Source organism: Pleurodeles waltl, chromosome 11 (genome assembly GCF_031143425.1).
Source record: "Pleurodeles waltl isolate 20211129_DDA chromosome 11, aPleWal1.hap1.20221129, whole genome shotgun sequence".
Classification (NCBI taxonomy): domain Eukaryota; kingdom Metazoa; phylum Chordata; class Amphibia; order Caudata; family Salamandridae; genus Pleurodeles; species Pleurodeles waltl.
In genome coordinates, this window is record NC_090450.1 from 803,613,062 (window position 1) to 803,625,794 (window position 12,733).

General features: G+C 43.1%; 1 protein-coding gene across 2 annotated transcripts in view; it reads left to right on the forward strand.

The window, feature by feature from the left end:
• The window catches only part of RASAL1 (RAS protein activator like 1), a 658,663-nt gene that overhangs the window by 274,015 nt on the left and 371,915 nt on the right, over positions 1–12,733 (forward strand). The window lies entirely within an intron of this gene.

A 12,733-nucleotide genomic window follows, 5' to 3' on the forward strand; every position in this document is an offset into this window, starting at 1 on the left:
CACTTCCTGGTTGAAGTTTTGGCAGCCAAACCTATCTCTGCACAAGATCGGGAGGATTCGCAGTGTGTTTGCGCCTCTTTATGTACAAATTAGTTTTTCATTTAATATCTCAAACACCATTGAATGGATTTACACCAAATTTGTTAAAAAGGCGCTTTCTGGACCTAGAGCTACCTTTCTCCCAGATTTGGTGTAATTCCATCCAGCGGTTCGGGCTGCTGTCATGTCTAAAATCCCTGTGGGTATTAACATGGGAAATGCACTTTTTTTTACCCCCACCCTTTTCTCTCCTCTGCTTTACAGAACATTGCGAAACTTTCCATGCACAACAAGACCCAACTCAACACATTTTATGGAACATTTAATGTAGATTTGTCAAATGGCGCCAAAGATATAGCTAAGTCAAAAAATGCTTTTTCTATAGAAACTATAACTACCAGTAGACATTATATGTTTATATACACATGTATTTTTATTTATGTACATATCGGATTAGCCATGATCAAGGCCTGTGTCACGCCGAAATGATTAGGAAGTAAACTGCCCGGAATTGGCATTAAAAAATAGTTTGGGTGACAACCTTGGGAGTGCTGTTCAATTTTCTTCCTGATTGGATGCACAAATTTATGTTGGAAGTGGGATAGAACATTAGCCCACTTTCGACCTGTACCCCCTTGTTCGGGTGCTCACTTAACTTGCGTATATATATATATATGTATATATATATATCCCCGCACTTTCTTCCTACCATAAGGAAGGACGGCGCTCCAGGGGCATAATAGTTTAGCAAGATTTATTTGCACAAGGACACGTTTTGGCGTTACCGCATTTGTCAGCTTGTTGCTCGCCATTTTGGTTTCGTTTTTAACTCATGTGATCCCATTACAAATTACCCAAGCACCAATACAATAAAATTAATTCTTAAATTGCTTACAGAGTCATCCTTCGGCTATATTACTTTGAAAAATTCATGTAATTGAAAAAATATTTTGTAAATCTTACATTTATATTCATCCTTCGTTTATACTTGAGAAAACAGCCTAAACTTCATACAACAATGACAATAGAGATAAAATTCAGAGTTCAACATGATGGTATTTTCAATTGTCCTACGAACATAAGCCAATATTTTAACTATTGTTACTCCTGCTGTTGTTACCGTGAATTATAACTCACTACATTTAATTTTTGCTCAATAGGGATAAATGGAACTGCAATATTTGCCTACTTCTGAGCATCATTGGGACTTGGATGGAAACTGTCAAGTATAGCACTATATATTCACTGTAAGTGACAATACAGTAGTTACAATCAAATCATCCCGTTCGACATGGCTAATCAGAATTATATACTGGTTGGTGACAACACATTTTTTGTATGAAACCTTATCCCATCCATAATGTCTATTATTAACTCTTGATCGTCAGGGTTACTGACATTTCCACTTATTTCATACATTAGTGGAGATGAATGTGTAACTCTTCACTACTATTTAATCCTTTAGGTTCCTTGGTATCTAAGGATAGTATGTACCTTGACTCTAGCTTCCCTAAACTCTTCTCCCGGTCTCCACCCCTACTCTCTTTGGAAATTCCATCAATTACACTATAACTTAACTCATTTAATCTCCCTCCGTGAGAATCGTGCACATGTCTAGACACCGGATATGTGTCATCCCTGTTAGAGATAGCTCTTAAATGTTGTAGGATTCTTTTATGTACCTGGAGCTTCGTACTCCCTACGTATAATTTGGGACAGCTACATTTGAGAATGTAAATTACGTAATCACTTTTACACGTGTACCTCCCTTTGATGGTATGTACCGTCCTATTACCGATGGATAAAATCTTAACATTTTCACAATTTCTACAGGCATTACATCTCAAACATTTGTAGAAGCCATCCTGTATGTTAAGCCATGTTGTCTGACTGCTTTGCTGTCTTATATCGCTCTTGACTAAAAAGTATTTCATAGATTTCCCTCTTCTAAAAGTTACCTGAGGTCTCTTTGCTAGATCTTTTCCTATCACTGGGTCACTCCTTAACATATGCCAGTGTTTTTGCAGTAAATTTCGCACTTGCATATGTGCAACATTGAATGTGGTGATAAACCTCACTATGTTGTCACCTCTCCCCCCTTTGTTCTTCTTGCTTGTATTGTCAAATGTAGAGAATAACAAAGCCTCTCTGGTCGGGGGTTCCACTTTTCTGCTTGCTTTTTCTAGTGTTGTGTCTGAGTAACCCCTGTCCTGCAACCTCTTCATCATTTCTCCCTACACTCCTTTAAACTTGTTCTTAGTGCTACATATTCTTTTAGCTCTCAGTATTTCACCAAAGGGAATACTATCTTTCAGTGGTTGCGGATGAGAACTGGTAGCATGTAAAATGCTATTCCCAGCAGTTGGCTTTCTAAACACCGTTGTATCTACTTTGTTGTTCTCTATCACCACTTTCACATCCAGGAATTCAATTTCAGTGGAATGCACTTTGCCTGTAAATTTCAAATTACAATCATTGATATTAACATCATGTAGAAATTGTACTGCAGTCGTGATATTGCCTTTCCAAATAACAAAAATATCGTCTATGTATCTAAGCCACATCATAATGTGTTAATTCCACTGATCTAAAGGAGGGTTGTTTAATACCGGTCCTCCCACCACCCCATATACAACTTGGCATAGCTTGGTGCGAAACAGGTTCCCATCGCTGTTCCGCACTTTTGTTCAAATATTTCGTTGTTGAAAAAAAACATATTGTGTCGGAGGCACCAGTGAATCATATTCATTAACATTTTACTGTGTTGAAAAAACCTAATCGGTCTGGCTCTCATGAAATGTTCGATGGCATTAATGCCCAAGTCATGGGGTATGCTAGTATACAAAGCTGTCACGTCTAGCGTCATCAGAAGAAAGTCTGCCTCCCAACTGACATCAAAAATCCTTTTCAGGAAATCCGTACTGTCCTTCAAATAAGATGACAAGGTACAAACTAGTGGGAATAGAAACCTGTCCATGTATTGAGATAAGGGTTCAAAGAGACTTCCTCTACTTGAAACTATAGGTCTCCCGGGGGGTTTGACTGCATCCTTGTGTATTTTGGGTATCCGATAAAATACAGGTAATTTAGGATGATCAACCTGTAAAAATCTGTATTCGTCATCAGTAATTAAACATTTATCTTTCCATTGCTGTAATTCCATATCAAATTTGTATTTTTATGCTTTCCACATATTTCATGTCTATTCTCTCATAACAGATTGTATCATTTAACTGTCTATAAGCTTTCTCCATATATTCCTCCATCGGCCAAATCACAATATTGCCCCCTTTGTCAGATCCTCTGACTACTACTTGTGAATTCTTAGATAACTTCTTGAGGGTCTTAAAATAACTACTCTTGATCTTCGTTATTTACTTTGACTCTTTGAATCTCAAAGCCTTAAGACCTTTAGTTATTGTACCCGGAAAAATTATCAATTAAATCACCACTGGGTGCAGGAACAGTTTTAGATTTGGGTTTTAGCCCTGAAACTTCTGCCTTTTTTTACTACACCTTCCAACTCCAATCTAGTGATAACTTGCTCATCATCAATTGTGCCGGTATTCTCCTCCAGTTCCCATAGCTCTCTCATTAATGTAATATCTTTAATAACTAGATTGTCTTTCAGCAATTCAGTTTGAGTGTCACCATCAACTGCCACTGACTTCTCCACTTGTGGTGTTCTGTTGTTTTTAAGTTTGTTAATTTTTAACAACTTCAGTTTCCGTATAAATAAAAAAAGGGCTATCCGACTCTGTTCATACTCGAAACAATTCGGTTGACAATACGAAAGGCGAGAGAAAGATTTTTTAAATCTTCTTCTTCTAGTACCAACTTAGATAAGTTCACAACAGTTTTGTCATCGACTAGTATCGTTTGTTGCTTCGGGTCATCTTCTCGTGTCCTTCTGCATGTGCTTCTTTTCCCCCCTCGTCTCTTCTGCCTCTGCCTCTTCCTCTTGATTTGTTTCCTCCCCGCCAAGGTCTGTGGTTGGATCTGCGGTCTTTCCTTAAAAAATCAAATACATCCTGTAGAGTTGTGTGGATTTTCACTCGCATTGATTCGTCGGCATCCGTATCCGAGCTTTCACTAATATCCACGTTGGATTTTCTTCTTTCCATATTTGTAATTTTGGTTTGTGACTCACTGACTTTTTGATTCCTCCAGAAATCAAAATTTTGTTCATATGTGTCTACCTGCCCAGTTTCATAATCTATTTTGTCCCTATTAAATTTGCGGGCTTTTTTTTGTACGATTTCTTCCTCTATTTTGGCTAACCATTCTTCTATTGCTTTATTCAAGGATTCAACTAAATTTGTCTGTGAAGGATTCAGTCTCTTTGATCCGACTATCAATTTGTTCGATCACTTTTTCTCTGTCTATCTGGGCATATTTGATCAAAATTTTCATCATTCCTACTGAACTGTGCGCGTTGTGTTCAGCCCATTCTTTCAACATGTCAGGATTGGGGTCATCATAGGCAGGCATAATAGAAATCCGAGGTCCTCTCGGGACTCTACCTACTTCCAGGTATCTGCTCAAAGACTCACATTCCCACCATTTGTTAAGCTCTCTTTTCTTTAGTCTTTCCAGCTCTTTAAAAGTTCCATAAATATCTGTCCTGCCATTCAGACGCTCTGCATTTTGTGGAATGGCATCTGCTGTAGGTGTAGTGGAAAAACCTATTATCATATGTGCTTTGGGAATTGCTGGCCATTACGATTTCGCAATCGTGTTTCTTCAATGCAAACAAATCAATCCATCAACTCTATGCCACGTGCGCCGCTAAAGCAATCTCCATATATAATTTGATATTTAAAGTGGCTTCTGACTCTGCTGGTTCCCAATATGCAAAAAAAGCGCTCACCTAAACCCAGCGGTTTGTCGGCTCCGGCGTCCTCCGACTCCGCAGTAGGCTTACCCCTGAGCTGGCCGCATTGCTCTTTGTTCCCGGACTCACAGCAGGGGCAGGAAGGCAAATCGTTGAACACTCCGTGTCGGCGTGCCGGTCCTGCTCCTGACTGTCAGCGGTGCTCGTTGAATGGCGCGCGCCACCTCGCCTTAATCTCTGCACTTTCTTCCTACCATAAGGAAGGACGGCACTCCACGGGCATAATAGTTTAGCAAGATTTATTTGCACAAGGACGCGTTTCGGCGTTACCGCCTTCGTCAGCTTGTAGCTCACCATTTTGGTTTCGTTTTTAACTCATGTGATCCCGTTACAAATTACCCAAGCACCAATACAATAAAATTAATTCTTAAATTGCTTACAGAGTCATCCTTTGGCTATATATACTTTGAAAAATTCATGTAATTGAAAAAATATTTTGTAAATCTTACATTTATATTTATCCTTCGTTTATACTTGAGAAAACGGCCTAAACTTCATACAACAATGACAATAGAGATAAAATTTAGAGTTCAACATGATGGTATTTTCAATTGTCCTACGAACATAAGCCAATATTTTAACTATTGTTACTCCTGCTGTTGTTACGATGAATTATAACTCACTAAATTTCATTTTTGCTCAATAGGGATAAATGGAACTGCAATATTTGCCTACTTCTGAGCATCATTGGGACTTGGATGGAAACTGTCAAGTATAGTACTGTATATTCACTGTAAGTGACAATACAGTAGTTACAATCAAATCATCCCGTTTGACATGGCTAATCAGAATTATATACTGGTTGGTGACAACACATTTTTTGTATGAAACTTTATCCCATCCATAATGTCTATTATTAACTCTTGATCGTCAGGGTCACTGACGTTTCCACTTATTTCATACATTAGTGGAGAAGAATGTGTAACTCTTCACTAATATTCAATCCATTAGGTTCCTTGGTATCTAAGGATAGTATGTACCTTGACTCTACGTACGTAGGGAGTACGAAGCTCCAGGTACATAAAAGAATCCTACAACATTTAAGAGCTATCTCTAAGAGGGATGTCACATATCCGGTGGCTAGACATATGCATGATTCTCACGGAGGGAGATTAGATGAGTTAAGTTATAGTGTAATTGATGGAATTTCCATAGAGAGTAGGGGTGGAGACCAGGAGAAGAATCTACGGAAGCTAGAGTTGAGGTACATATGTTTTTCTATAGTCTGTAGCTCTGGCAGAGGACGGTAGACAGGTGGTTGACGCATCCTCCCTCTCCCTAGGCACCTATATGTGACAAGAAATGTGTTCTGACATTAGTAAATGTATCCCCAGATACATACATGATCCATGTCATTGATAACATGTGATAACATGTGACAGGACAATTTAGAAGTGATAGACATGGCAAACAGTATACTTCACAGCTGCTAATGACGCAAGGGTCACTTGTAACCCCCATGGTTTGCCACACACGTGTATACATAATGTATCTGGACCTAACTAAAAGATGTGCATCACAAATGCCCCTCAAAATGTCACTGGATATCCTGACCGCAAAAATGACCTTTGATGGAGGTGGACTGTGCCCACTGTAAAATGCTATCTGTGCTCTGCACCATACTACATGTGTGTTTGAGTAGTACGACCTACATGACAAGTCAGGATTAACATGTTTGTGAGCTCAAAACAACATTTAAGGAGGTGTGATGAAACTTACTCCACTGAAAATTAGGAACTGCCTGCGACCGCCGCAGGAAGTCGTCATGGCAATAGGCGGTTGCAACTGTGGCAGACACAGCCATAGGCTGACAGTGTTGCCAGTGGCGGTTGCAGGACAATGGCTGTGTCTGCCAGTGGTGACGACTGTGTACATGACAGATGTGACTGCCATGTTCTGCAAATTCCCTCACTTGACTCCTGATACTGCTGCCAGCAAGACCTCCACTACCAAGCTGCTGTGTACCACCTCTGGTAGCAATCATGCCACATCCTGCAGGCGATAGGGCTCTGGCCTTCTCAACAGAGGCGCTGGAGAGGCTGGTGACTGAGGTCCTACCACTGTATGGACAGCTCTATGGCGCACCAGAGGAGCAGGTAAGTGCCTCATGTGCACATGTTTCTCTGTACTTCACCATCCTTTCCCTCCTCACAGGCTAGACTATGGCCATGTATGCCAGATTGACTAATCATGTGCCTGTAGTTGCAGTCTGTGTGGCATCAATGGGATGTACAACATGCAGGTATTGGTGGCCAGTGCAATATGTTGAGTTCATTCACATTGTGGTGTGTGTGTCTGATGTGTTCCTAGATCCACCTTGTGTTGGATGCACATAACTAGGTGAGGTGGCATTATAGTCATCCACTGACATCTCTTTCCTTATCATTGTTGTATATGTGGGACAACATGCATGTGCATGACAGCATGAACAGAGTATGCATGTTGTAGTTGAGAGTAATGTGAGCAATGTGTATGGTGCCACAGAGATTTCTATACACATCCGCCCTTGCTAAACTGTTGTTTGGAAGGTATATAATGACTCACTGTGCCCTTCAGGTTGCCAAACACACCACATGCCAAAAGGCTGTTGGCTACATGATGTAAGATCATGCATGGAAGTGATGGGAATGGAGTGTCATGTAGGTTCAGTCAGCTCAGCCTGCAGAGACCAGAGCCTGACAAATGTTTCTCCCAGTATGGGTCTGAGTCTAGGCTGGGGTGGAGTCACTGTGGCTATGCAACTGTGGTACTGTGCCTACTCCCTGTACCCCAACAGACCCTATCATGTGGGTAATAGGATGCGTTTGTGTAAAATCCTGCCCAGAATATCTCATTCCGTTGAGTAGATTGGAAATGGGTACAGAGGTAAGTCATTAAGCTAGTCCATATGTGCATTTTGCCTCATTGTCAATGTGTGTTTTTGACTCATGACAAGCCCCTTTCACTGACAGCCCTGTTGTCACCTTCCCACAGGTCATATTTCTTGTGTATAGGCATATTGTGTAAATGACAGTTGCACAGAGCAGACAGTGTGCTAATTCCTGGGAGGCCATGATATGGGACTCAGTAGTCTGGTCACATTAAAGAATCTGTACAATGCATGCCTTTGTTTTTTGGATGTCATCTCTGTAGGATGGACACATATGTTGTCCAAAGAGGTGTCCTGTGGTACTGGTACAAAGCACATAACCCCACTCCCTGAAGTGGCACAAGTCTGCATTTGTTAGTCCACATGTCCACACATGGACAGGGAAGACACTTTCTGTACTCACAATGCAAGTCCCTTCATTGTTACCCATGTGTGATGTTTGAATTTATTCACTGGCAATAGCCTGTAGGGACTGTCTACAGAGAGTCATCCTGACCGAGTGTGAATGTGTTGGTCCATTAATGCCTAAGTAGTTTACCCATCAGAAGCCACAGAGGTGTGATGTGTCTCGTAGTGGGTCACATCTCAGCCAGGTTTATAGAGCATGTCCCACATGATGTCAGTAAGGTTGCTTGGTCATTGTAGGGCCTGAGCAGGGTGGTGGGTTGGTCTGCAGATTGGGAAATGTATGTCTGTAGTCAAGGTCCTGTCAGTCTTAGCTTGTATGTGTCACACTTGTGGATTATTGACAAAAAGGAAAGTCCTAGTTTGATGTTACTGACATGTATGTGACTCAACCATTTATGATGAAATTTGTGAATATAATCTCTTGATTTGACTTTTGTATCCATGCAGGTCAACACCCATAAAAAAAAGGGAATTTGGAGAGCCATTGCCAAGAAGGTGCCGACCCTGGGGGTTCACTGCCGGCGGAGCGCCCACTGCAGAAAAAGGTGGGAGGACTTGAGGCGCTGGGCAGGGAAGATCGCGGAGGCCCAGCTAGGGTTGTCCTCCCAATGTGGCCGGGTGCCCATTGGACCATGACCCCCCTAATGGCCCACAACCTGGCCATTGCCTATCCGGAGCTTGATGGGCGTTTGAGGGCAGCACAATAGCCACAAGGAGGTAACTACACAACATATTCCTGCCTGTCCCATTGATTGAGTGAGGCTCTGAAAGCTCCCCCTGACAATTATGGATGAGCCATGTGTCACACAATAGTTGAGAGATAGTTTGTGTTGGCATGTCATGTGTTTTATATTGAAGTGCCCTTCATATTGTAACAGGGACTTAGGACACAACTGGTGGGATCTATGAACCACTTGCTCTGCTGGGACCAGATATGGCTGTGTACATTGAACAATCATGTACTGTTTGTTGTTGTAGAGGGTGTAATATCTGTGCAACAGACCACTAGTCCTCAGTGTTCCAGACCAAAGGTAGGTAGGTGATGGATCACTGGCCACTGACATGTGTCTGGGTAAATGTGTATGTTGGCATCTGCCACCCAGAAGCTAGTTTTCCTCAGCATAGGCTTGGTGCTGGTGCCTCACTGCAGTCTATAATGTTAAGATGTCCAACATACATGTGGCATGGCTTACATTGTTCTTTGGCTGCAGTTATAGGTCACTACTTTCCCTTGGTAAGTGGGAAATGTCCATTGGCATGATTTATGTGCCATCGCTGTTGCCTTAATTCCTTGTGCCTACATGTCAGCATGGGTCCCTTTCTCTTTGGAAAACTTTTGTAAGCTGCACTTTCATGCATGGTCTACTTACGTTGATGGGATGATGTCTGTATTCCCACACATATATGTGCATGGTAACCTGTTTGTGAAAAATGCATTTACAATGGGGGTACATTTCATGTTGTACCCCAGACAGGAATGTGTCACCATTGTTTATTGGCTGACACATACCCTCAGCTGTTATAGCATGTCATTTGGCAAGTACAACTGCAGTAGCAATAAGGGACATGGCAGGTAGGCCTTATGCTTAAAGCCCAAATGTGAATATCTATGCCCTTGATATGGCATCAGGTCGATAAGAGCACTGCACATGTGTAATGGGTAAGGTATGTGCCCTGACTGTTGGTATGCATCATGGAGTGACTTGCAGTTATGTTTAAATCACATGTTTGGGTACAGGCATTCATCCACAGACAGACATCTGGGTTTGCATGAGCAAATTGAGTCCTTGCAAGTTTCTGTGTCTCTCCAAAATGCAATTGACTAATGGCTTCTACTGAAGCACTCAGAGTATGTCATTGTAAGGGGTGCCAGACATTAGTGGTGATTACCCTGGGGCTTGCTGACTCATTGTGTTGTGTATTTTAGGGACGTCTCCCCCGGACATCTTGCACATGATGTCTACAGTGTCCATTTCCATGCCACACGTGTGGTCTGTCTGAGCAACATTGATACTACCTCCTTGACTCTCTTGGGACAAATATCACTTGGTGAAGTGTACATTGTTGATATGTGTCCAGTGTGACATGGATATTTCCATGTCACCTTCTCCAGGATATTGTACTGTTGTCATCAACATGGCATGATTTTGTATCATCAGTCCTCATTGTCAGGTCATCAGGTATGTGACAAAGAGATGTGTGCATGACCTTGTGTGGGATTTGTGGAAATGCAGTTTGTATTGGCCTACTATTGTATGCCAACAGGTGACTGTTGTCTGATCCATGGGGCAAAGCTTTGAGGGTGATGGTGTCTCCAAATGGTTGAATAGTCTTGTGATTGCCCAACTTCAGCCATGCAATTGTAGTTGTGTGAGATTCTGATTTTCCTGTGGGCAACTGTTGACAGTTCAGTTGGCATGCATGGATATGGTATGGTACATGTATGGACCACTTAGGTGAAATTTGTTGCTGGGGCCTACTTGACATCATGGTAATCTGAGCTGTTGTTCAGTTGTGATCATGGACATGTAATGACCTTATTTCTTTTTGTATTTGCAGCATCAGCACCGGCAAGCGAAGGAGATAGGGCAGAGCTAAGTGGGGAAGTATCTGGCCACGGGACCTCGGGTCAAGACACCACTGACACAGAGGGACCCAGTGGCCCGGAGGGGAGACCGGAACATCATCCTCATCATCAGATTCCTCCTCAAGTGGGCACTCCCTAGTGGTGGGGGGCCCATTGAGGCATCCCTCAGTACCATCCTTGTCTGCCACCTCCAGTTCTATCACCCCTCTCCCTGTTGCTCCCCACCCAGTTGGCTGTGCCCACTCACCCAAGAGTGTGGGCATCTCCTTTGCTGCAGGCACCTCCGCTCCAGCTTCTATTACCCGTGCTGCCCTCAGTGAGGAGGCTATTGACCTCCTGAGAACGATCTCTGTGGGTCAGTCAGCCATTATGAATGCCATCCAGGGATTTGCCACCCAACAATAGAAAACCAACGCATTCCTGGAAGGCCTTCATGGTGCAATGGCTGGCCTAAAGAGATTTTCCATCTCCCTTCTTCCTCCCTCTTCTAAATCCAAATCCCCCTTCCCCTACCTACCCAAAGCACACAGTCAGATCTGCACGCATCCGCATCAACACACAAGAGGAGCACACACAAACACAAGCACCACTAAACACACTGGCACGCAAGCCGTCAATATCCACCCACAGACACAACAACTGTCCCGACTTCCACAGACACTCCCACCACCGCCAGCATAACACACAACATCAAGCAACCCCACAGGTACAACACCAACAGTCACTGACACTTCCACCACACTGATCACACCAGTAGGCACCACCCCAGCAGACCCCAGACATCCACCACCAGCACCACACCCGCAGACACCAAAACAGAGACACACAGATATCCACCATATCCAGCCAACCCACAGTCACCACCACAACAGCCACATACACATCCACCACTCCATCCCCCAGCACCTCCATCTCCTAGTTCCCCAAGGCACACAAATGCACTCACTCACCCACCCAACATACACCCACCACACACAAGCATACCTCCCATAAGCACGCACCCACACTATCCACAGCAACACAGTAGACAACCACTCTATCGACCTACAAATCCTGACCCCCTTCTGCTGACCATCCCCGTGGCCCTAAAAAGTTTTTTTTGTTTGACCTGAGCCTTACCCCTGTTCCCTCCACCAGCTGTTCCAAACCCAAGAGGCCTCCACCCAGCTCCCAGCTCCTCCCTTCCACCTCCCAGGCCTCCACTGCCTCTCCCCTGCAGCTCCCATATCTCTCCCCCTCCAAGAAGAAGCCCACCCCTCCCAAAAAGAAGACCACCCTTTCCAAGCCCAAGCCCAAACTCGCCTCCCAAATCCACCCCCTCAGATAATCCCTGAGGTGCCTGCTTGCTCCTATTGATGCCCCTTCCTGTGGAGGTTACATGGCAGTTGTGAGTCGAGTTGAGGAACAATACTGTGCCATTATTGGACTTGAAAATGGACTGGCCAAAGGCCTTTAGACTATTACATTTTAAATGTAATAAATCCCAAACAGTTGTTGTGTTTTTGGGTATACATTTGTCCTGCAATTCCTTATCTACCTTATTGTTGTACCTTATTGACTTGTGTTGTGTGCCTACAGTTGTGTGTGTTTCAGCCTGCTTGCTGTTGGATTTGGTGTTGTTTGCAGTATCTGACTTTGTGGGTAGTGCTGTTGTACCCCAAGACATGGGTTTAAGTTGAGTGTATGGATATGTGGGTGTGTCATAGCATTGTGTTCTGTTAGTTATGATAAGTATTTAATCTTTTGTTGTCCAATGTGAGCATGTATGGTGTTAGATTTGTCCCCTGATATGTCTTATATATTGATCTGATGTGTGGGAGCTCAAGTGTTGTTTGTGCAGACATGAAGTGTGTTGAATTGTGCTAGCTTCATTTGGATTTGACTGTGCATGTGTCCATTTAGCTGTGTGCACCGTGCAAGTAGTTCCTGTAGATGC